This window comes from Giraffa tippelskirchi, chromosome 11 (assembly GCF_054371585.1).
Source record: "Giraffa tippelskirchi isolate mGirTip1 chromosome 11, T2T-mGirTip1v1.2.pri, whole genome shotgun sequence".
NCBI lineage: Eukaryota > Metazoa > Chordata > Mammalia > Artiodactyla > Giraffidae > Giraffa > Giraffa tippelskirchi.
Window position 1 is genome coordinate 106,624,297 of NC_137285.1, and position 24,102 is coordinate 106,648,398.

Below are 24,102 nucleotides of genomic sequence, written 5' to 3' on the forward strand. Positions count from 1 at the left end.
TAAATAGCCTAAGTCACAGGCAACAAATGAAAGCACGGTGAAGCTGTCCGCATTGTGACATCCCATTCTCTCCTCAGAATACTCAGGTAACCGACTCAGATTCACTGACAATATCAGTGGTATCAGTGTTAACTAACTTCTTATTATTAAGGTTTAATGTGCTTGTCTTGGTAACTAGAAATAGTCATATAAATATAACTTTCATGTTTTCTCCCCCCCACCCCCACCAACACCCCTCTGAAGCTACAATTCTCATCCCTGGGAGTTAAGGGATGAGGACCTAATTTTCCAATGGAGACGTATCAGACTTCAGGGGGAAGCAATATGTTTGTGGAATAAAAAAGCATATTTAAAATTATTTTACACTTACATATTTGGAAAACAACAAAAGCATCTGTTTCTTTTGTAATACAAACCACCAGAAGATTGACATCTCTGCTGGTGAAAATTTGCAAAAAAATGCTTTGATCCTCAAGGGAATGCACAGTACAGTCTCTGGGAGGGCAGAGAGAGTTGTTTTCCTCTTTATTATAGGAGGCCTTGGTATCAAAAAGATTAAAAAACATTGATCTGCTTTGAAAAATGATTAGACTATGTACCTTTTGTCTCTGCTCTGCAAAAGTGCTTTCTCCCTACAGAACTATTGACAGATACTGTCTGGTAGATATCTGGAGGTCAGCAAGTGTTGGTTGCCAAGCAGAAAGACAAAAATCACTTTTACACATATTTGAGCTGAGAATAAGTCCTATAATGTATGTTCTCCGTACACATTGGCCTTCTCCGCTACAGTTCCCAGATCTCCCCTGCTCTATTCTTTTTTCCATCTAAATTGAAAATTGAGAAAGGGTTTGAGGAAGCCAAGGACACAATGACACCCCAAGGGTCAGGAGGCACAGATCAACAAATGGCTTTTATTTTTCAATACCTCATTCTCTAAAATGAATGTCATAAAAAATAATTTAAATTATTCATGTTAGCAAATGTTTATGAGGTATGAAAAAAAATCCTCTTACAGAAAGAAATACCATATAAAATACGTATATTTAAGTTATGCAAGCTCTCACTTTTCTAATTCAGTGCCCACCAGTGAAAAATGATGCCTGAATGTTTCATTCCAGAAAACAGTCTCATGCATTTTAATCACTCCTACCAAGTGTTTCAAAAGAAACATATCAATAAATTGTTTACCGGCAAATATGATAACCCACATGATAGGCCGGTCATTCTAATTACACTTTAAAAGGAACAGAAATGAAAACCCACTTACAGGAACTTCTCTTACTACTGTTCTTGCTGCTCAAGCATTGGAAACAAGAATTGTCCTTTCCACATCTGCTTGTACAAAAGGTCACGCTTCCATGGCTTGCCAGAAACTTGTCTTAGTTCTTGGAATAGTAAATATAAAAAGACAGAACTGAACTTTAGACTCAATGACAAGGTTATTTTGTTATATAAAAGTTAACCACAAAGCAACAAGCAAATACAGCCTAAAACCTACCAAACCATCCTTAGGTTGTCTTCTAAGTGAGAGTGTATTTTTATTTCGAATGTAGGTGTCGTCTTCTTAAGAAAGCCTTCTCTGAGCCCAAAGATGTGGCAGGTTTCCTAGCACCTCGTATTTAGCTCTATTAGAGGGCTTTTCATACTATATTATTGGAGAAGGCAATGGCACCCCACTCCAGCACTCTTGCCTGGAAAATCCCATGGATGGAGGAGCCTGGCAGGCTACAGTCCACGTGGGTCTCAAAGAGTTGTACGTAACTGAGCGACTAACACTTTCACTTTTTCATATATATATATTTGCGTCTCCTGCATTGGCAGGCAGATTCTTTATCACTGAGCCACCTGGGAAGTATATATATATATACACACATACATACATATATATTTGCAGCAACATGGATGGACCTAGAGATTGCCATACTAACGGAAGTAAGTCAGAAAGAGAAAGACAAATACCATATGATATCAGTTATATGTGGAATCTAAAATATGACACAAATGAAACAGAAGTGGAATTAGGGGCACAGAGATAGGCTGATGGTTGCCAAGCGGGGAGAGGGTTACATTGGGAGTCTGGGATTAGCAGATGCAAACTGGTATACGTAGAATGGATAAACAACAAGGTCCTACTGTATAGCACAGGGAATTATCCTGTGATAAACTGTAACGGAAAAGGATATGAAAAAGAATGTGTGTATATATATACACATACATACATATATATAAATAAATGAATAACTTTGCTGTACAGTAGAAATGAACATAATATTGTAAATCAACTATAATAAATTTTTTTTAAAAGAGACCACATATTATATGAAATGTCCCAAATGGACAAATCTGTAGAGACAAAGCAAATGGGTGGTTGCCTAAGGCTGAGGGTTGGACACTGGGAGTGACTGCTAACGGATACAAGGTTTCTTCGGGGGTGATAAGAATTGATTCTAATACTGATTATGGTGATGGTTGCAAAACTCTATAGATATACTAAAAACCATTGACTTGTACACTTTGAAAGGATTCATAATATAATATCTGAATTATATCAAATTGTTTTAAAAAAAAGAAATAAAAGCACATTTTCAGATACTATCCAAGTCCTACCAAATCAGAGACTCTGGTAGTGGGGCCCAGAAATCTGTGATTTAACAAGGCCTTCCGGTAATACTGATGTTTTTTAAAGCTTGAAAGTCACCACCCTACAAAGTTTTACTCTCCAAATGGGTGTACTGAACTCCCAAGGCAGATAATTTCCTAAACACATACACTGATGAAATTGCTAATTAAGCTCACAGCCTTGCATAACGCAGAAGGGTCACCTTCTAGGCTGCTTTTTTTTTCAAGACATACAAGTTAGGAACTTCTCTGATCCAGTGGCTAATAATCTGCGCTCCCACTGCAGGACCCCTGGGTTCAATCCCTGGTCAGGGAACTAAATCCCACATGCCACAACCAACAGATCCCCCAAATCACAACAAAAGGATCCCGCATGCCACAACTAAGACCCAGTGCAGCCAAAAAAACATTAATAAATTAAAAAGGAAAAAAGACATACAAGCTAGGTTGGACATTGGACTTTGTCTTACATGCTCACATGTTGCCAAGAAAGAGAACATTGGTATTGCAAGAGCGTGAGCAGACTGCAGGGTTTCCAACTGTCTTCCTTGGGTGCCTAGAATTCCTTATGGCTCTGTAAGTGCTGCTGCAGACAGAAAAGATGGGACTTCAGACCTCCCATCTGACCCCCCATCTATTTGCATGGACCTCCCAGTGCAAATAGAGCATCTGTTTGTTACTGTTTTCTGCACTGGGGTTCTTCATGTGATTTCACGTGATAAAGGATTCCATCTCTAAAACTAAAAAGGCTTCCAGATTACTGACATGGCCTGAATGAGTAGAAAAACTTACTCAATGTTTAGTATTTGTTGTTGTTGTTTAGTCGATAAGTCATGTCTGACTCTTTTGTGACCCCCATGGACTGTAACCCATCAGGCTCTTCTGTCCGTGGGATTTCTCAGGCAAGAATACTGATATGAGTTGTCATTTCCTTCTCCAGGGGATCATCCTGACCCAGAGATCGAACCTGCGTCTCCTGCTTTGCAGGCAGATTCTTCACCACTGAGCCACCCGAGAAGCCCAGTAGTTTTATTTATGTAACTCTAAATCCTTTAAGAGTTACATAACTCTGATTTATTTAACTCTAAATCATTTCAAGCAATCAAGTGCAAGGTGAGTCAGAGTGATCTGTTGCAAACAAAAGACTGTCCACTATGAGAAGCAGAATTAATTAGTCCTTTATATATGTGATCTCAGGTGTCTTCACAATGGCCTTATGACATAGGCACTAATATATCCATCTGATGGATGATGATGCTGAAGGACAGAGGTTAACTTGCCAGAGGATCACACAGCTAGTACATAATGAAGTCAGGTTCTATCCTACACAATCTGGCTGCACAGACTATGAACCAAAAGCAATATGTTAAGTTGTTTTCAGCTAAAGTACTGAACTTTTCCAAAAGGTTTACTTTAATATGTATGTATGTGTGTATATTGGAGAAGGGATAGGCTACCCACTTCAGTATTCTTGCCTGGAGAATCCCATGGACAGAGCAGCCTGGCAGGCTATAGTCCACGGGGTTGCAAAGAGTCGGACACAACTGAGCAATTAATACACACACACACGTGTGTATATATTCCTATAAATATATACATCTATGAATTCTGGGAGAAAAGGGAGTGACGTTGTAGCCAGAATGCTGGGACTGTCCTGCCACACAGCCCAAGTTTATCTCTGCCTTGGGTCACAAAGAGCCTCAGCTGCAGATGGGCAGTTAACTGTTCTGATGATGACAAATTACCACAATGCATGACTTCCAAATTTGAGATGTTTGTCCAAATATGAATGTGCCCTTGAGAATGTTTCCCGCATATGAGAATCATTCATCAAGCATGTCATGGCACCATAAAGGCTGAGAACTGATCGTTGCTTTAGAGGGTATATATTGCTGTTCTGTGTTGATTTTAATTATCTACCAGCCAGAGGATGATTACACCTTTTAAAGAATCTAAAATGTCTGAAAGCTCATAGTCTGGCAAAAAGACAAAAATGTTTGAGAGATTTGGTCATACGAGTTGTAAAGTCATTTGTTGGAAAAGCAAGAAAACACAAAAATTAAAAGGCAAGAGACTGTTTTTCATGAAGACGGCGCCAAAGGCAAAGAAGGAAGCTGCTGCCCCTCCAGAGTCAAAGCCAAAGCAAAGGCTTTGAAGGCCAATAAAGCAGTCCACAGACTGCTTTTGAAAGATGTCCACAATCAGAAAAGATCTGAGCATCACCCACCTTCCAGTGGTCCAAAACACTGCGGCTCAGGAGGCAGCCCAAATATCCTTGGAAGAGCACTCCTGGGAGAAGCCAGCTTGACCACTATGCCATCATTAAATCCCCCTCACCACTGAGTCAGCCGTGAGGAACGCGGAGGACAGCAACTCACCGGTGTTCACTGTGGATGTCAAGGCCAACAAGCACCAAATTAATCAGCCTGTGGAGAAGCTCTGTGACACATACTGTACGCATGATAGTGTACACATGTCAGTGCTACTTTCTCAATTTGTCTCACCCTCAGCTGAGTCCACAAGTCTGTTCTCTACTAGGTTCATTAGTGGGAAGTTGCTAAATAATACAGGGAACCCAGCCTGGCGCTCTGTGATGACCTAGAGGGGTGGGGTGGGGGGAGGGGAGTGAGGCTCAAGAAGGAGACGATACATATTGATTATGACTGATTCACATTGTTGTATGGCAGAAACCAACACAACATTGTAAAGCAATTTTCCACCAATTAAAAAATATTTTTAAAAGAAGCTCTACGCCATTGAGCCTGGTGTGCTGCAGTCCACGGGGTTGTAAAGAGTCAGACATAGCTTTTCGACTGAACAACAGCAATGACATTGACACGACTAAGGTCAACACCCTGATCAGGACTGATGGAGAGGAGAAGGCATATGTTCAACTGGCTCCTGACTATGACGCTTTGGATGTTGCCAACAAAATTAGGATCATCTAAACTGAGTCCAGCTGGCTAATTCCAAATATAAAACTTTTCACTATATAAAAAAAACTGAGACATGGACTTCAAGTGCTTAGGGGAGCTGGGAGCTGAATTTTCCAGAGCAAAATATTCCTCAATCATCTTTAGCATAGCCATCCAAGCCACCTCAATTCCTAACAATATTCCCAATGTTTTATTAATAAATCTTGAGGAAGGTGGGTAATTTATTTCTTGAGTTAATTCACGAATAAAAAAACCTCTCCTCAGGAGACGGAAATGGCCACCCACTCCAGTATTCTTGCCTGGAGGGTCCCATGGACAGAGGAGCCTGGTGGGCTGTTGTCCATGGAGTCGTGCAGAGTCAGACACGACTGAAGTGACTTAGCAGCAGCAGCAAACCTCCCCTCAAGCTGATATTTACACGCAGCACCTAGCCATATAGATCACTTACAGAATCAGGATGGAAGTCAAACTCATCATAACCTCACTGCATTTCCTTCAGCATTTCATTGCACAATGAAATATTTGGCTGTTGGAACGTCTACATCCACATTCTTTGTATACAGTGTACTCTTCCTCAGTACTTTGTATACAGACCTTTTCCTCAGTACTTAAAACACATTTGACAATGAGCGACAGTGTGGCTGCATGTCCATACCAACTTGAGGAGAGTTTTGTTTATGTATGAAATGAATTAAATCTAGAAATAAATTATCCATTTTCCTCAAGATTTATTAATAAAACACTGGAAATATTATTAGGAGTTAAGTTTTAAAATCTAAGCTTAAGAAGACTGTAAGAGTGATATTAATAAAAATATAGAACGCACGCATGCATGCAAAGTCTCTTCAGTCGTGTCCAACTCTTTGCAACCCCACAGACTGTAGCCTGCCAGGCTCAAGACCTCTAAAAATTCTCTACTCTATAAAGAATTGAGGCTGGCAAAAGTTGTCATGATCAACTTGGAACTCTGGAAATTAATCCAAGGCTATAAGCCGTCAGGGAGCATTTTTTCAAGAAAAAAGGCTGAGTTTTGGCAAAAAACAATGAGCCTTGTGGCATTTTTGACTTGCCCTATTCCCATCTCCCTCTTACTCTATGATAATCGTGAAAATCAATAGCCCATAATCACAGTTAAAAACTACAGCTTGGGGAAATTTCCTGGTGGGCCAATGGCTAAGACTCCACACTCCCAATGCAGGGGCCCTGGGTTTGATCCCTGGTCAGGGAACAAGATCCTACATGCTGCAATGAAGATCGAAGATCCCGTATGCCACAACTAAGACCCAGCAGAGCCAAACAAATAAATAAATAGAATAAATATTTAACAACAACCAAAAAATTAAAAAAACAAAACAGCAGCCTGGCAACCACTGAAAGTAGCAAAAGGGGCTGATATTCATGCAAGACACAATAGGATAACCAAAAAACTGGGGTAAATAAAAAGTTAAGGAATAAGATATTTATGTGGGGCTTTGCAATTATCTGAGATATTCCTTGGAATCTAGAGAGCCATGTAGTTGCATAATAGAGCATAAGTAATGCATCTGCTCTGACCACTTCCATTTAACATTGTAAGGAAGGCCCCCAGCAAGAAAGGAAGAAGCAAAAGTATTCCTATTTGCAGATGTCATGATTTTATATTTATAAGACCTTATGGATTTATAAGAAATCTATATATACAGAAAACCAATTGGAGCTAGTAATCAGGTTCAATAAGGCTGTAGACATGAGAAACAACGTATTTCCATACAATCCAAGAACAAAAAAGTTTAAAGTTTATTTACAATAGCTTCAATAGAACAAAAGCCTTAGGAATAAATTTAACAAAAGAAGTGAAAGACAAATACACTGAAAATTGTAAAACATTACTGAGAGAAATTAAAGATCTAAATGAACAGAAACACGAACCGAGTTCATGGGTTGGAAGATTTAATGATGTTTAGATTATGTATGGGTTTCCCTGGTGGCGCTAGCAGCAGAAGAATCTGCCTGCCAATGCAGGAGATGCAGGAGACCACAGGTTCGATCCTTGGGTTGGAAAGATCCCCTGGAGAAGGGAATGGCAACCCACTCCAGTATTCTTGCCTGGGAAATCCCATGGACAGAGGAGCCTGGTGGGCTACAGTCCGCGGGGTCACAAAGAGTCAGACACGACTGAGGACAGCATACAGATGAACTAGAGTTTCTTACAGCTGCTGTAACAAACGACCACAGAGTGGGTAGCCCAAAACACAGAAATCTGTTCTCTCCCACAGTTGTGAAGGTCAGAAGTCTGAACTCAAGGTGTCACCAAGGATGTCCTCCCTCAGAATCTTTCCTTGCCTGTTCCAGCTTCTGGTGGCTCCAGGCACCTGTTGATTTGGGGTTGCATGATTCTCATCTCTGCCTCCACCTTTATATGGACTTCTCCTCTGTGTGTCTAAGTCTTAAAATCTCCCCCTACCTTTATCTTATAAGAACAACTGTCATTGGATTTAGGACTCACTGTAAATCCAGGATGATCTTATTTTGAAACAATTACCTCTATAAAGATCAATTTCCAGAAAAACTCACATTCACAGGTTCCAGAGTTTAGGACGTAATATATCCTTTTGGGACCACCATTCAATCCACTACAGGTGGAAGGATTTTCCAAATTGATCCATGGAATCAAAATGCAATCCTTTTCAAAATTCCAACTGCCCTTTCCCCCCAAGAAATTGAGAAGTTGACCCTAAAGTATTGATACATAAGAATATGCAAGGGACCTAGACTGCCAAAACGATCTTGACAAAAAATCACAAAGTTGCATGGCTTGCATTCTCCAAGTTCAAAGCTTAATATCAGTTCACTTTAGTCTCTCAGTCATGTCCGACTCTTTGCAACCCCATGGACTGCAGCACACTAGGGTTCCTGTCCATCACCAACTCCCAGAGCTTGCTCAAACTCACGTCCATCAAGTCAGCGATGCCATCCAATCATTTCATCCTCTGTTGTCTCTTTCTCCTCCTGCCTTCAATCTTCTCCAGCGTCAGGGTCTTTTCCAATGAGTTGGCTCTTCAAATCAGGTGGCCAAAGTATTGGAGCTTCAGCCTCAGCATCAGTCCTCCCAATGAATACTCAGGACTGATTTCCTTTAGGATTGACTTAATATAAAGCTTTTTCATAATATATGCTAAATATAAAGCTTAAAAAGCTTAATATAAAGCTACAGTAATTAAAATTCTATGGTTCAGTTCAGTTCAGTTCAGTTATTCAGTCATATCCGACTCTTTGTGACCCCATGAACTGCAGCATGCCAGGCTTCCCTGTCCATCACCAACTCCTGGAGCTTGCTCAAACTCATGTTCATAGAGCCAGTAATGCTATCCAACCATCTCATCCTCTGTCGTCCCCTTCTCCTCCTGCCTTCAATCATTCCTAGCATCAGGGTGTTTTCTAATGAGTCAGTTCTTCCCATCAGGTGGCCAAAATATTGGAGCCTCAGCTTCAGCATCAGTCCTTCCAATGAATATTCAGGACTGATCTCCTTTAGGATGGACTGGTTTGATCTCCTTGCAGTCCAAGGGACTCTCAAGAGTCTTCTTCAACACCACAGTTCAAAAGCATCAATTCTTCAGCGCTCAGCTTTCTTTATAGTCCAACTCTCATATCCATACATGACTACTGGAAAAACCATGGCTTTGACTAGACTGACCTTTGTCCACAAAGTAATGTCTCTGCTTTTTAATATGTTGTCTAGGTGAGTCATAGCTTTTCTTCCAAGGAGCAAGTGTCTTGATTTCATGGCTGCAGTCACCATCTGCAGTGATTTTGGAGCCCAAAAAAATAAAGTCTGTCACTGTGTGTTTTCTTCATGAATCGACTATCAGTTAATTTCATAATTGGGAGTTTGTCTTTTACTATGGATTTATAAGATATTGAGGATTTATCTTAAATATATATATATATATGTACATTGCAAAGTTTATTCTCTAGTTATTCACTTTTTAATTTGTGTGAGAGGGTTTTAAAAATCTATAAAATTTAAAATTTTGTTGTCCGAGGTTTCTCTGATGTCATATCTAGAAATCTCCCTTACATAGTTACTCATAAAATCTATGATTTTATTCATGTCTTTTTCCATAAAATGATTCTACTTTCTCTCTGGCACTGTTTATAACACTCAGTAGCTCTCTATGTTTATATATCTCCAAACACATCCAGTGTTTCTTCTATTTCCATTAATGGTATCACCAGCAGTAGCCAAATTTGTCAATTCTTCCATAAAATTTAGCTCATGTTTCTCCTTTCCTTTTCCATAGTCCTTAGTTACATCTCCCTAGAGTTATTCTCCTTCTAAATTGTCCTCCACATAGAGTTCTTTTTCAAAATAATATTGCTGCACTATTCAAAACTTCCAATGACCTTCTTGTTGATTTAAAATAACATCAAATCCCTAGACCCTGTGCTTAATATCCTCCCCAGTCAGATCACTGTAACTGCACATCTCTTGAAAAACCTTTGGGAGGTTGGCTCATCAATGTCCCTGTGCAAAGTCAAGTGCAGGCAGCGGGAGTGACGTACCCGCAGGAAACTGAAGCTTACAGGCTTCAGATGCCACTTTCAAAACATTTTATTTTACATTTTTATTCTGGTGAAGAAAAAAACCCCACATATCACAAAATCTGCTAAACATTTGTTTTGGAATAATTTCAGACTTACAAAAAGGTTTAAAAATAGTTCAAAAAGTTCTCTGATGCCTTAGGAGATAAATCTTATGCCTCTTCCCAGATTCCCCAAATGCTAACATACTTGACATATAAACCATGCCTGGTCTACCATTCTCTCCATGTCCCTCTCTCCACGTTTGGACACAATGCTCCTCGTACTGTGGACGTGCTCCTATCTTACTGCCTGCTGTTGGTTATGACTCATTTTTTCAGGAGTCTCTACCCAATCTGCATGAAAAGTCCCAACCCAGGGGCTTTTAGCACTGAAACGAAGGAAGAGTTGGGCCTCTCCTATTAGAAAGATATCCTTGCCAAATCCAAGAGCTGGTGGTCTGTTTCCTGCCATGTGGAGTGGAATGTGGGGGGTGGGCAGACCATGGGCGAGAGCTGGCTATGGCAAAGTGGGGAGGGCAATCCCTCAGAGAAGTCAGAGGGAGTCTGGGACAGAAATCCCCACCCGTGTTTACTCCTGCTGGAGTTCTTAGCAATAACTTCATAAAAAAACCATGGGGGTAGGAGTGGGAAGAATTGGGTGATTGGGATTGATGCATATACACCATTGAATCTATGGATAAAACAGATAACTAAAAAGAACATACTGTATAGCACAGGGAACTCAACCCAGTGCTCTGTGGTGACCTGAATGGGGAGGAAATCCAAAAAAGAAGGGGTATATGCGTATGTATGGCTGATTCACTCTGCTGTAGAGCAGAAACTAACACCACACTGTAGAGGAGGGAATTCCCTGATGGTCCAGTGGCTAAGACTCCACACTCCAAATGCAGGGGGCCTGGTTTGATCCCCGGTCAGGGAACTAGATCCCACATTCTGCAAATAAGAGTTTGCACGCCACAACTAAAGATTTCACATGCCACATCGAAGACTGGGGATCCCACGTGCCACAAGTAAGGCCCGGCACAGCTGAATAAATGAAATAGAGATCTGCTAATATTTTTTATAAGGGGAGGAGAAGCAAAAAAAGATATTCTCTAACAAGTGAAAATGGAATCAATATTCGACAGAAGATGAGATGGTTGAATGACATCATCGACTCAACGGACAGGAATTTGAGCCAACTTCGTGAGGGAAGGGAGGACAGAGAGCCTGACTGCAGTCCATGGGGTCCCAAAGAGTCAGACACAACTTAATGACTGAACAACAGCAACAACAATAGATGTTCACATAGAATGTTTATTCAGCCTTTAAAAAAAAGGAATGCTCACCATTCTTGACAACATAAATGGACTTTGAGGGCATTATGCTAAATGAAATAGAGGAAGTCAAATGCTATATGATCTCACTTATATTAATAGTTAACTCTAAAAAAGCTGAACTCATAGACGCAAAGGATAGAACTATTTCCAGGGGTTGGAAATGGGGAAAGAGATGTTGGTCAAGGAGTACAAACTTCAAATTGTAAGAGAAATAAGTGAGAGATTTAATGCACAGTGTGGTGACTAGAGTTAACAACACTGTATTGTATACTCGAAAGTGGTAAGTGATAAGGTTAGGTTTTAAATGTTCTCACAACAGCAGCAATGGTACTTGTGTGAGGCGAAGGATGTGCTAACTAACCGTACTGTGGTTAACATTTTGCTATATATATGTGTATCAAATCGTGATATTGTATACCTTAAACTTACACAATGTTATATGTCAATTATATCTCAATAAACCTGGGTGGTGGTGGTGGTGGTGGTTTAATCACTAAGTCGAGTCTGACTCTTGCGACCCCATGAAATGTTGCCCTCCAGGATCCTCTGTTCATTGTATTTCCCAGGCAAGAATAACTGGAGTGGTTTGTCATTTCCTTCCCCAAGGGATTGAACCTGAGTCTCCTGCATTGCAGGCATATTCTTAACCAACTGAGTCACCAGGAGAATAATTAAACTGTAAATTTCTTAAATTATAAAGGCTGAGTCTTATGATTTAATTTCTAGTTCTGAGCTCAGTGTTTCATAGATCTTAGGCGTAGTAGATGAAGAAATACAACTTAATGGGATCTCAATCCCAAATCCCTTGTTGTCAGTAAAAAGCAACATTTCTGAATTTAAAGTACTATTCCCTAGGGACATACAAATCATACAACACCCATGTCTGGTTCAAACCAATGTAGATCGCTGGGCATACTTCTTACCAAATGATGCTATTAAAATATTTATTTACACTTTCCCTGCTTTGGATAAATGGGTGTAAATGAATGGGAGGCTATTTTGAAATGATCTGATCATTTAGGAGAAATGTTCTACTTACACAAATGCAAATCACTGTTATTATTGTTCCACCTCACTCTCGGGGCCTGAGCCAGCTTTTAAAATTTTATATATAAATTTGTTCACAAAATGGTTGGCCAAGTAGATAAAGCAAAGGCAGTGAGCCAGGAAAATTTGCGTCTGGATTCTATGTAGGACTCTGGGAAAGTGTTGCCTTGCAGTTTCGGAGACAAATTTATTTGTATAGTACAGATGGTTGCCTCAAGAACAGTTTGCAATACAAATTGCTATTATAGTGTATCATTCTCATTAATTTAGAATCAGATCAGTTTTACCTTAGTTACAAGTGAATAAAAAGTCTGTCAGTTTCAAACTTTCAATTATATATACATATATATAAAAACATAATATATGGAATAAAGGAAAATAATGTATATGAAATAAAACATAATAAAATGAAAATATAATAATGTTATAAATTAATATGTATAAATATATCTAACTCAGGAGGTAAGATAAGGATATGTGAATGTTTTTTTTTAATAAGAATCTTTTTAAAAACATTTATTTGCTTATTTTATTTACTTAGCTGTGCCAAATCTTAGTTGTGGCATGTAGGATCTAGCTCCTGACCAGGGATTGAACCCAGGCCCTCTACCTTGGAAGGGTGCAGTCTTAGCCACTGGACCACCAGGGAAGTCCCTGTGTGGAAGATTTTAATCCACGTGTCTGCCTCCCTTTTTATTTTTTTAATTTATTTATTTTTGATTGAACTATAGTTGATTTATGAAGTTGCATTAATTTCTGTTGTACAGCAAAGTGCTTCAGTTATACATATACATACATTCTTTTTTATATATTCTTTCCCATTATGGTTTGTCACAGAATTTTTTTTTTACTTAAAATAATAGTTTAATAACTGCTCGTTTGCTTGTTTCAAATACATGGTTCTTTTGTTTAATTGGAGAAAAATTGCTCTACAATGCTGTGTTGGTTTCTGTCATACAATAATGTGAATCAGCCATAATTATATATATATATATATATATATATATATATATATATATATATATATATATATATCCCCTCCCTAGTGAGCCTCCCTCCCCTCCCCTAGGCCACTCATCTAGGTCAAAAGAGTGCCAGGCTGCTCTCCCTGTGTTATATAGCAGCTCCCCACTAGCTGTCTGTTTTACACATGGTAATGTATATATGTCAATGTTACTTTCTCAATTCATCCCACCCTCTGCTTCCCTACTGTGTCCACAAGTCCATTCTCTATGCCTGTGTCTCCATTACTCCCCTCCAAACAGGTTCATCAGTACCATTTTTTCTAGATTCCATATATATGTGTAAATATATGACACTTGTTTTTCTCTTTCTGACTTACTTCACTCTGTATAGCAGGCTCTAGGTTCATCCACCTCACTAGAACTGACTCAAATCCATTCCTTTTTATGGCTGAATAATATTCCATTGTATGTGTGTACCACGTCTTTTTTATCCATTCATCTATCAATGGACATCTAGGTTGCTCCCCTGTCCTGGTAACTGTAGATCCCAGGATATTGAATATAGTTCCCTGTGCTATATAGTAGGACCTTGTTGTTTATCTATCCTAGGTAGACTAATTTGCATCTGCTAATGCCTCCCTTTCTTGAGGGAGCATTTTCCTCTAGCATATTTAGAGGTTGGTGCTAGTTTGACTCCTGAGTCAGTCCTTGTTACATCTGCTACTTAATCTTCTCTTTGGTTTTCTGCTCACATCATATCTGATCATTACTCAGACTAACTTCTCCTGATATAAAGCTGTTATGTAGTCAAGAGGGTTTCCTTGGGTTTGTGCTCATGTGGACACAGTTCGATGGAGAAAATCATTAGAAGCTTCTCAGAGGAATTTTCTCTTGAGTCATTTTGTAGGGTGCAAAGGAATAAGCTAGACAAGTGAAAATGGTTTCCAAGAAGGGGACAGCATCATGTACTTATGTGTTTAGGCAAAAGGCTGAAGCTGAAAGGCAATACTGATCACCAGCACAGTGTACCCATAGACGCACGAATTGTTTGCTTGGCTGGAGTTAAGGGATGAGCTTGCAGCTCATGAAGGACTGGAGGACATAATGAGCATGATTTTGCAGATAATAGGCGCTGTTTGCAGAATTTAGTGTGGTTGACAACTGTCTCCCTTTACTTCACATTTTGATTTTTTTTTCTGTCTGAATTGAATCCATCTCAGTCTTTCTGGCATGAGTGGCCTAGCATCTAGTTCTGTCTCACCTAGTTCGCATGTTCTTGAGAGTATAATCAAATACCCTCCAGCTTTGTCTCACATTCTCCCAGCCTCTTTCCCTAACAACTGCCTGGTTTGCTCACTATTTCTAAAATGAAACAAATAAGAGTGAGAATTTAGAGCATTTGTCTCTTCTCTAGCAGAGCTTTCCATGACAGACCACATCATAAGCTACTAGCCTGACTTCAGATGGGCAGCCCTTAGGTGAGACCTCCAGCCCTGGTGGTGGTACCCGGGGCAGTTGAAGTAAAGATGTAGAAATCACAGAATGTGCTAGCAAAGGCTTTCCCTCAGCAGGAATTATGAGCCAGGCCTGTCTGTTTGACCTGGCAGGCCCTGGGTGTGGCAGGCACAGTACCAGGAGAAGGTCAAGGCTCAGCTCCATCACTCACTGGCTATGCTGCCTTGAATAAGTGACTTCATCTCAGAGAGCATCTGAACCCAGATTCTCAAAACTGAAAAGTACTTAACTTGCAGAATGATTATGAGATTTGGAAATAAAGTATCTGCTTCATAGCTAGTGCTCAATAAATGGTGATACACAGATACCAAACTTTAGTTGTTGTTTTTTTTTAATGATTCAATTATTTTTTCATTTATTGGCTGTGCTGGGTCTTTGCGGCTGCATGGTCTTTTCTCTAGTTGCAGAGGGCGGGGGCTACTCTCTGGTTGTGGTGCTCAGGCTTCTCATTGCAGTGGCTTCTCTTGTTGAGAAGCACAGGCTCTAGGCATTCGGGCTTCAGTAGTTGCAGCATATGGGCTCAGTAGTTGTGGCGTATGGGCTTAGTTGCTCCTGGCATGTGGGATCCTTCTGAACCAAGAATCGAATCCATGTCCACTGCCTTGCAAGGCGGATTCTTAACCACTGGACCACCAGGGTAGTCCTTTTACACTTCTATACTTGAAATATTCAAGAAATTCATCCTGAGAAGGGTATTCAAGATCTAGCCTAGATACTGTGTAATTTCTATACGGAGGGGTTTTCTTACTGTCCTACTGAAATATGCATTACAATGCTTCCAGTTGAAAGTAATAGAGAAACCAACCCACCCCATTTGATTTAAGGAATGAAATACTGACCAGTTGGCATTTACACCAAGTCTAGAGATGGGGCAGGCTCCAGGGTTGGTTGTTTAAATGACTCACTTGTGTCATCAAGAACATAGGTTTTCTCTTTCCTCTGTAAGCACAGGGTCTGTATCATTCTACGTCTGGTTCCCCCTCTGGGTTGTGAGACAGCTGCTGGTTACAGTAAGACCAACTGATTTCTTTATTTACATCCAGCAGATGACAGAAATTGCCTCTCCCTAAGCCAACCAATGGAAAGTCTTTCTCTTCAGTCTCTGGGGGCCAATTTACATCCCCTCAGGCAACGGTAGGTCCTTGAAGCAACCCCTGGATTCCTAACCAGAGCCCATCAACGGAACTCAGGTCAGTTCCTCAAAGCTCACTGCTGCCACACTATGGGAAAAGAGAGTGCGTGTTGAGGAAACAAACCTTGCATCCACTAGAAGAGATCTGCTCAGAAAACACTCATGCTTTTACTGAAGTGATACTTGACTGCACATTCATTTGGGAGTTTGCTATACAAAATGAATTACAGTGTTTCTCCCAATTAGCGTCCGAAGTAGATCTTTGCAAAGGTCAAGTGCCAGTCTGACATCACTGTTAGATTTCAGGCAGTTTATAAAATATTGAGGCTTGAACATCCATCCAGAGAAAGTACAAACTGATTTTTTTCAACATAATTGGAAAAATATGTTAGTTGTCAGATAAATCATTTACAGCTAAAGGCTGTAGCTAAATATTAAGGCCAATGAATATGTCCAAAGACTAGCAGAAGAGATTTTTTTTTCCATCCAGGTAAGCCCATTCCCCTGAGAAATTAAGGCTGCCTTACACCACAGCATTGGTGCATAACCACTAACACATAACATCTATTAGGAAGCATCAATGCTCTTTATCTGCAGGAAGTTATCAGTGTGTAACATCTCCATAGGGCTTCCCTGGTGGTTCAGACGGTGAAGAATCCACTTGCATTGATGGAGACCTGGGTTTGATCCCTGGGTTGGGAAGAACCTCTGAAGGGGAGGGCATGGCAACCCATTCCAGCATTCGTGTCTGGAGAATTCCCGTGGACAGAGGAGCCTCTGTGGGCTACAGTCCACGGGGTAGCAAAGAGTCAGACGCAACTGAGTGACTAAGCACAGCACAGCCTCTCCACATACAGAACACACACTATTTTCTCTTCAAAATTTGTATGAGGAAGTCATACAGGCACATTGTAACAAAACTGAATCAGCATCAACAAACAGACAGTAAACAACCAAATTAAGTTTCTTTCTCACTTAATTTCCCCAGAGTCCTCTTCCCTAAAGGTTTGTCAGTTTCTTGCGTGTCCTTCCCCAGATATTTTATATACATATATATATACATATATAACAACATATACTTCCTTTTAAAAATATGAATGGGAGCATATTTCTGTCCCCTGCTCATTTTTATTTAGTTATGTGTTCATACATATAAGTGGGCTTCCCTGGTGGCTCAGATGGTAAAAAAATCCACCTACAATGCAGGAGACCTTGGGAGGAAAGCACCTGAAGTGAGGGGGGGAAATGTGTCCACAAGGGGCAAACGTGATGCACACAAAGGAGGCCATGGGTGTGTTGTGTTAAGTCGATTCAGTCGTGTCTGACTCTGCGACTCTATGGGCTAGCTCTCCAGGCTCCTCTGGTCCATGGGATTTCCCAGGCAAGAATACTGGAGTGGGTTGCCATTTCCTCCTCCAGGAAGCTTAAAGGAGGCTGGGGACTTGCAAATTATCTAAGGTTGATTTTTAATCTTTCACCCAGTTAGAGACAAACCAAAGAATTTTACCATGCATCTGAAGTCAAAGAGTTATTCACTCAATTAATAAAAAATTTTTTTTCTACTTGTCTACATGGTTTTCGAATGATATTTTTGAGTAAAAGTCTTATATCCAGTGTGTTTCTTCAGCTGGAATATCCTTATATTTGAGATTCTCTAATTCACCACTAGATGGACCTATTTGATATTTTGTCTTTCCAGAAACAGAATGGTTTTCTATTCAGTGAGTCCTTTCTAGCAAGGATTTTTTTTTTCAGTTGTTCTGATAACCTTTTTTTTTTAATACATATATTTTTCTTTTATTTTTTATTGGCACATAGTTGCTTTACAATGTTGTGATTTTAGACTATGGATCTTGACACAAGAAACTCAAATAAATCTTTTTTTAAATAATTTTTTAATTAAAAAAATTCATTCATACAAACTAATGAATAAACGATATACTCATATACTTAAATAATGCTAAGTTAAACCTCCTGGCTTAAGAAATAAGTGAAGTGAAGTGAAAGTCGCTCAGTTGTGTCCAACTCTTTGTGACCCCATGGACTATACAGTCCATGGAATTCTCCAGGCCAGAACACTGGAGTGGGTAGCCTTTCCCTTCTCCATAAACACAACCCCAAAATCTTTTAAGCCCACTGTGCCCCCTCTCTGAGCTTTTACATCTCGTTTCCAACTATATGAAACCAACATTCTGGATTATAAATTACAAGCTACTTTAAAAAATAGTTTTATAATATATAATATATCTCTAAATAATAGGATATTTCATTTTCCCAGGTCTTGGAACTATATAAAAGAACTCATATGTATTTTCTAAAGTTTTCCTCACTCATCATTCCATTTCTGAGATTCTCCCATCTTTATATGCACATCTTTAGTTCATTTTTTAAACTGCTCTATGATGTTTGTGGTATAAGTAGATTAAAATTAATTTATCTATTTTACTGATTTAGGACTTGCTTTTTGTTGTTGTTGTTCAACACTGTGATTTTAAGATTCTCATTTTCATTCAAGCAGCTTAAATTTGAATAGATAAATATTCTTGCTTTGTAGTCTGATAATTCTAATATCAATCTCGGGAGTCTGATATTTCAATTTCTTACTTTTTTTTTTTCTGGTGCTTTTTGTTTATTTGGGCTTGTTTCTTCATGTGTCTTAGTAATTTTTTAAAAATCATGAGTGCATGCTCCTTTGGTGGAAATTCCCTGAAAATAATGGTTTATTTTTGCTTTCTCCTCCAGGCGAATACATCTTTAATTAGCCACAAGGAGCTCTCCACTTCTCTGCTCTGGAAATCATTTCACCCATTGCTCTGTTTGGCTAATAGTCTCTATGTCTTCAGCCATGATGAGGCAAGTACTCTTTCTTAGGCACAGGGAAATCCATGGTTTGCTCTTTTCTCCAATGATGAATATGTTGGGAAAGCCTGGGACAAAACTATTGTTGTTGGCTTCCTACACATGAGTCATTCAAGTCACGTTCTTTCTCTCTTTGTGTGTGCGTGTGTGTGTGTACAGGTGATGCCATCAATTTGTCCCAGGTTAGCACTTCCTGTCAACATACATGGGCTAGCCGACCTTGATGAAATAGCTAATTGATTTGGTCAAGCTGCAAATCAATTCAGAAGATATTCAAAAAGATCCTCTTCATTTCACAGAACTTATATGTGGCCTCCTCAGGCCCAATTTGATGAACAATTTGGGTCACAGATCAAATGGAAATTCCCACCACTCTTGTCAGTGTCAATGACATCCATGAAACGGGCAGGGTACCTTATATCAGAATGCAGCCTGTCCTCAATCTTAAGGAACCATGTGGGCAGATCTTCTTTACTTTCTCTCCTGCTCTGACACACCTGAGTCTGTTCCTTAGTAAAAGGATGAGAGGGCCCAGGGATGCACAATGGCAAAAACATCAGTTAGATGTCCAGCATCAAGGAATTTGGAGCTGCTGTGTACTTCAGGACCAGGAGTCATGACAATGCTAGGCACAGGAAGAGCTGAAATTAATGTTTTACATAAATTACACAAGGAAGATTTTCTTTGCTTCTGTCAGGCATCTACTGTAATATCAGCTTATGGCTACTTTAAAATGAAATCTGGGTCTGATGTTATTCAGACTATGCAGGTCAGTTCAATTCAGTTCAGTCATTCAGTTGTGTCCAACTCTTTACAACCTCCTGGACTGCAACATACCAGGCTTCTCTGTCCATCACCAACTTCTGGAGCTTGCTCAAACTCTTGTCTATCGAGTCAGTGATGCCATCCAACCATCTTATCCTCTGTCATTCCCTTCTCCTGCCTTCAATCTTTCCCAGCATCAGGGTCTTTTCCAGTGAGTCAGCTCTTCACATCAGGTGGCCAAAGTATTGGAGTTTCAGCTTCAGCATCAGTCCTTCCAATGAATATTCAGGACTAATTTCCTTTAGAATTGACTGGTTTGATCTCCTTGCAGTCCAAGGGACTCTCAAGAGTCTTCTCCAACACCACAGTTCAAAAGCATCAATTCTTCGGCACTCAGCTTTCTTTATGGTCCAACTCTCACATCCATACATGACTCCTGGAAAAACCATAGCTTTGACTAGAAACCTATCTTTGACTAGGACCTTTGTCAGCAAAGGAATGTCTCTGCTCTTTAGTACGCTGTCTAGGTTTGTCATAGCTTTTCTTCTAAGGAGCAAGTGTTTTTTAATTTCATGGCTGCAGTCGCCATCTACAGTGATTTTGGAGCCCAAGAAAATAAAGTCTGACACTGTTTCCACTGTTTCCCCATCTATTTGCCATGAAGTGATGGGACCAGATGCCATGATCTTTGCTTTTTGAACGTTGAGTTTCAAGCCAACTTTTTTACTCTCCTCTTTCACTTTCATCAAGAGGCTCTTTAGTTCCTCTTCACTTTCTGCCATAGGGTGGTGTCATCTGTATATCTGAGGTTATTGATATTTCTCCTGGCATTCTTGATTCCAGCTTGTGCTTCATCCAGTCTGGCATTTCACATGACGTACTCTGCATATAAGTTAAATAAGCAGGGTGACAATATACAGCCTTGACATACTCCTTTCCCAATTTGGAACCAGTCCATTGTTCCATGTCTGGTTCTAACTGTTGCTTCTTGACCTGCATACAGATTTCTCAGGTGGCAGGTAATCTCTTTAAGAATTTTCCAGTTTGTTGTCATTCACACAGTCAAAAGGCTTTAGCATAGTCAACAAAGCAAAAGTAGATGTTTTCTGGAACTCTTTTGCTTTTTCTGTTATCCAATGGATGTTGGAATTTGAACTCTGGTTCCTCTGCCTTTTCTGAATCCAGTTTGAACATCTGGAAGTTCTTAGTTCATGTACTGTTGAAGCCTAGCTTGGAAAATTTTGAGCATTACTTTGCTAACGTGTGAGATGAGTGCAATTGTGCGGCATTTTAAACATTCTTTGGCATTGCCTTTCTTTGGGATTGGAATGAAAACTGACCTTTTCCAGTCCTGTGGCCACTGCTGAGTTTTCCACATTTTCTGGCATATTGAGTGCAGCACTTTCACAGCATCATCTCTTAGGATTTGAAATAGTTCAGCTAGAATTCCATCACCTCCACTAGCTTTGTTCGTAGTGATGCTTCCTAAGGCCAACTTCACTTCACACTCCAGGATGTCTGGCTCTAGGTGAGTGATCACACCATCATGGTTATCTGGGTCATTAAGATTTTTTTTTGTACAGTTCTCCTGTGTATTCTTGCCACCTCTTCTTAGTATCGTCTGCTTCTGTTAGGTCCATATCATTTCTGTCCTTCATTGTGCCCATCTTTGCATGAAATGTTCCCTTGGTATCTCTAATTTTCTTGGAGAGATCTCTGGTCTTTCCCATTCTATTGTTTTCCTCTATTTCTTTGCACTGATCACTGAGAAAGACTGTCTTATCTCTCCTTGCTATTCTTTGGAACTCTGCATTCAGATGAGAATATCTTTCCTTTTCTCCTTTGCCTTTCGCTTCTGTTCTTTTCTCAGCTATTTGTAAAGCCTTCTAAGACAACCATTTTGCCTTTTTTGCATTTTTTCTTCTTGGGAATGGATTTGATCACCACCTCCTGTACAATGTCACAAACCTCCATCCATAGTTCTTCAGGCACTCTATCAGATCTAATCCCTTGAATTTATTTGTCACTTTCACTGTATAATTTGTAAGGGATTTGATTTGGGCCATACCTGAATGGTCTAGTGGTCTTCCCTACTTTCTTCAATTTAGGTCTGAATTTTGCAATAAGGAGTTCATGATCTGAGCCACAGTCAGCTCCAGGTCTTGTTTTTGCTGACTGTACAGAGCTTTTCCATCTTCAGCTGCAAAGAATATAATCAATCTGATTTAAGTATTGACCGTCTGGTGATGTCCCTGTGTAGAGTCGTCTCTTGTGCTGTTGGGAGAGAGTATTTGCTATGACCAGTGTGTTCTCTTGGCAAAACTCTGTTAGCCTTTGCCCTGCTTCATTTTGTACTCCAAGGCTAAACTTGCCTGTTATTCCAGGTATCTCTTGACTTCCTACTTTTGCATTACAGTCCCCTATGAATAGAACATCTTTTGGGGGTGTTAGTTCTAGAATGTCTTGTAGGTCTTTGTAGAGCCATTCAACTTCAGCTTCTTCGGCATTAGTGGTTGGGGCACAGACTTGGATTACTGTGATATTGAATGGTTTGCCTTAGAAATGAACAGAGGTCATTCTGTTGTTTTTGAAATCACACCCAAGTACTGCAAGACTATGTAGGTAGCATGAATTATGTCCCCAAATCAGCATGAGTGTGGGCTTATGGTTCAAAATTCTCAAAGAAGATCTTTTCTTTCTTTCATTCATTTTATTTTAATTTTTGGCCACACCACACAGCATATGGGATCTTAGTTTTCCAACCAGGTATCAAACCCATGCCCCTTGCATTAGAAGCACAGTCTTAACCACTGGACCACCAGGGAAATCCATCTTTCTTTCATTCATTCTTTCTTTCCTTCCTCCCTCCCTTCTTTCCTTCTTCTTTCCATCTCTCCCTCCCTCCTTTCTTCCTTCATTCCCTTCTTTCTTCCTTCCTCCCTTTCCTCCTTTCTTCTTTCTTTTTCTTTCTTTCTTCTTTTCCTCCTTCCTTTCTTTCTTCCTTTCTTTCCCTGCTTATCCTAGAGCAAAGCCCAAACACACAAACCTCCTTTGGAAACATCATTTTCTATATCAACCCTTCCTAGAGTTATGGCTTATGCTAGAATCTTGGATTTTACTTCCCACCCTTCTTTGAATCCAGACTTTGTCTCCTATTCATTAGAGGCCATTAAAATTCAAGGCCTTCTAAGTTGAAGTCACAAGGGCAGTTGCTGCTACCCTAACAATAACAACAAACCAGAGAAGCTACAAAATCATAGTTTTTTAAGCCCACCAGAGATCTGAGGATAGAGCTAAATCTAACTAAGTGAAAATCTAGAACGTGAAGAAGCCTTCCTTTAAGAGTAGAGACCTGTAGCTATTTTTATTCTAGCAGAGCACCTGAAAGAGGAAAGAATGCATCATAGTAGATAATAAGGGGAAACCAGCCGTATTTTAATGAATTTATAAACATCACATGTAAGCTAGCAAGATGCATTAGAATCCCATGGAACTGCAGCCACAGAAAGAGCATGCATCTAGCTGCCAACTGTTTCCTACAGGCCTTCATCAAGGGCACACAAATAGGATGCTGAAGGCTGGGAGGAGACCAGAACAGCTTCCAAAGATCCTGTATAAGGTGCTCAGACCTTTTCCAAGTTGAGACAATGGCCCACTGCAGAGAAGGGGCAAGGCAGAAAGAGGAGAAGATAAATCTCTCTGCAGCACTTGGGCTTATTCTGAGTGCAAAGCAGTGACTGCCAGCCTGAAACCCACTCCAGGATAGTAGAACATAGAGAGATCTTCTTAGGTACAAAAAGGTAGGTATGGAACTGAAGGACAAAGAGGTATTTCCAGCAACTCGAAAAGCTAGAGTCCAGGCTATGAAACAGAAAGGAATCTCTCATGATTCAGAAAGATGGAAACAAGTAAAGAAACTTCTGATGTCTTACTGGTATTTACTCGGTGCTTCTGCGGAGCTAGAGATTCTTAGCATTCTGACAGAAGTAGGGCTGAGCAATTTTCTGGGGGAAATATTATTTAGTTCAGCCTCGACTTCTTTTATACACTGATGTCCAATGTACAAGGCAAATTATGAGACAAACAAAAAACCAAGGAAATGGAAATCCCAATCATGGGAGGAAGGAATCGGACTGGGAAATGTACCAGATATAGGAATTATGAGATGGGGACTTAAAAATAACTACGAAAATGTCTAAAAGGACCTAGTGGAAAAGCTGGAGAAGTGGAAAAGTTTGGACATTCACAAACATATGGGGAATGTCAGCAGAGAGATGGAAATGATAAAAATGGATCACATGGAAGTGCTAGAAATGAAAAATATATCATAAGTGCAGAAGTTATTTGATTGGATTAGAA

The 24,102-nt window shown here is 39.9% G+C and overlaps 1 long non-coding RNA gene across 1 annotated transcript in view; it reads right to left on the reverse strand.

Annotated features, from left to right (window-relative positions):
- The window catches only part of LOC145526283 (uncharacterized), a 58,291-nt gene that overhangs the window by 23,824 nt on the left and 10,365 nt on the right, over window positions 1–24,102 (reverse strand). The window contains exons 2-3 of the long non-coding RNA XR_014068827.1: window positions 4,847–5,006; window positions 1,268–1,385 (exon numbers count right to left, since the gene is read on the reverse strand). This is a non-coding gene — a long non-coding RNA (uncharacterized LOC145526283). The remainder of the gene's footprint in view (window positions 1–1,267; window positions 1,386–4,846; window positions 5,007–24,102) is intronic.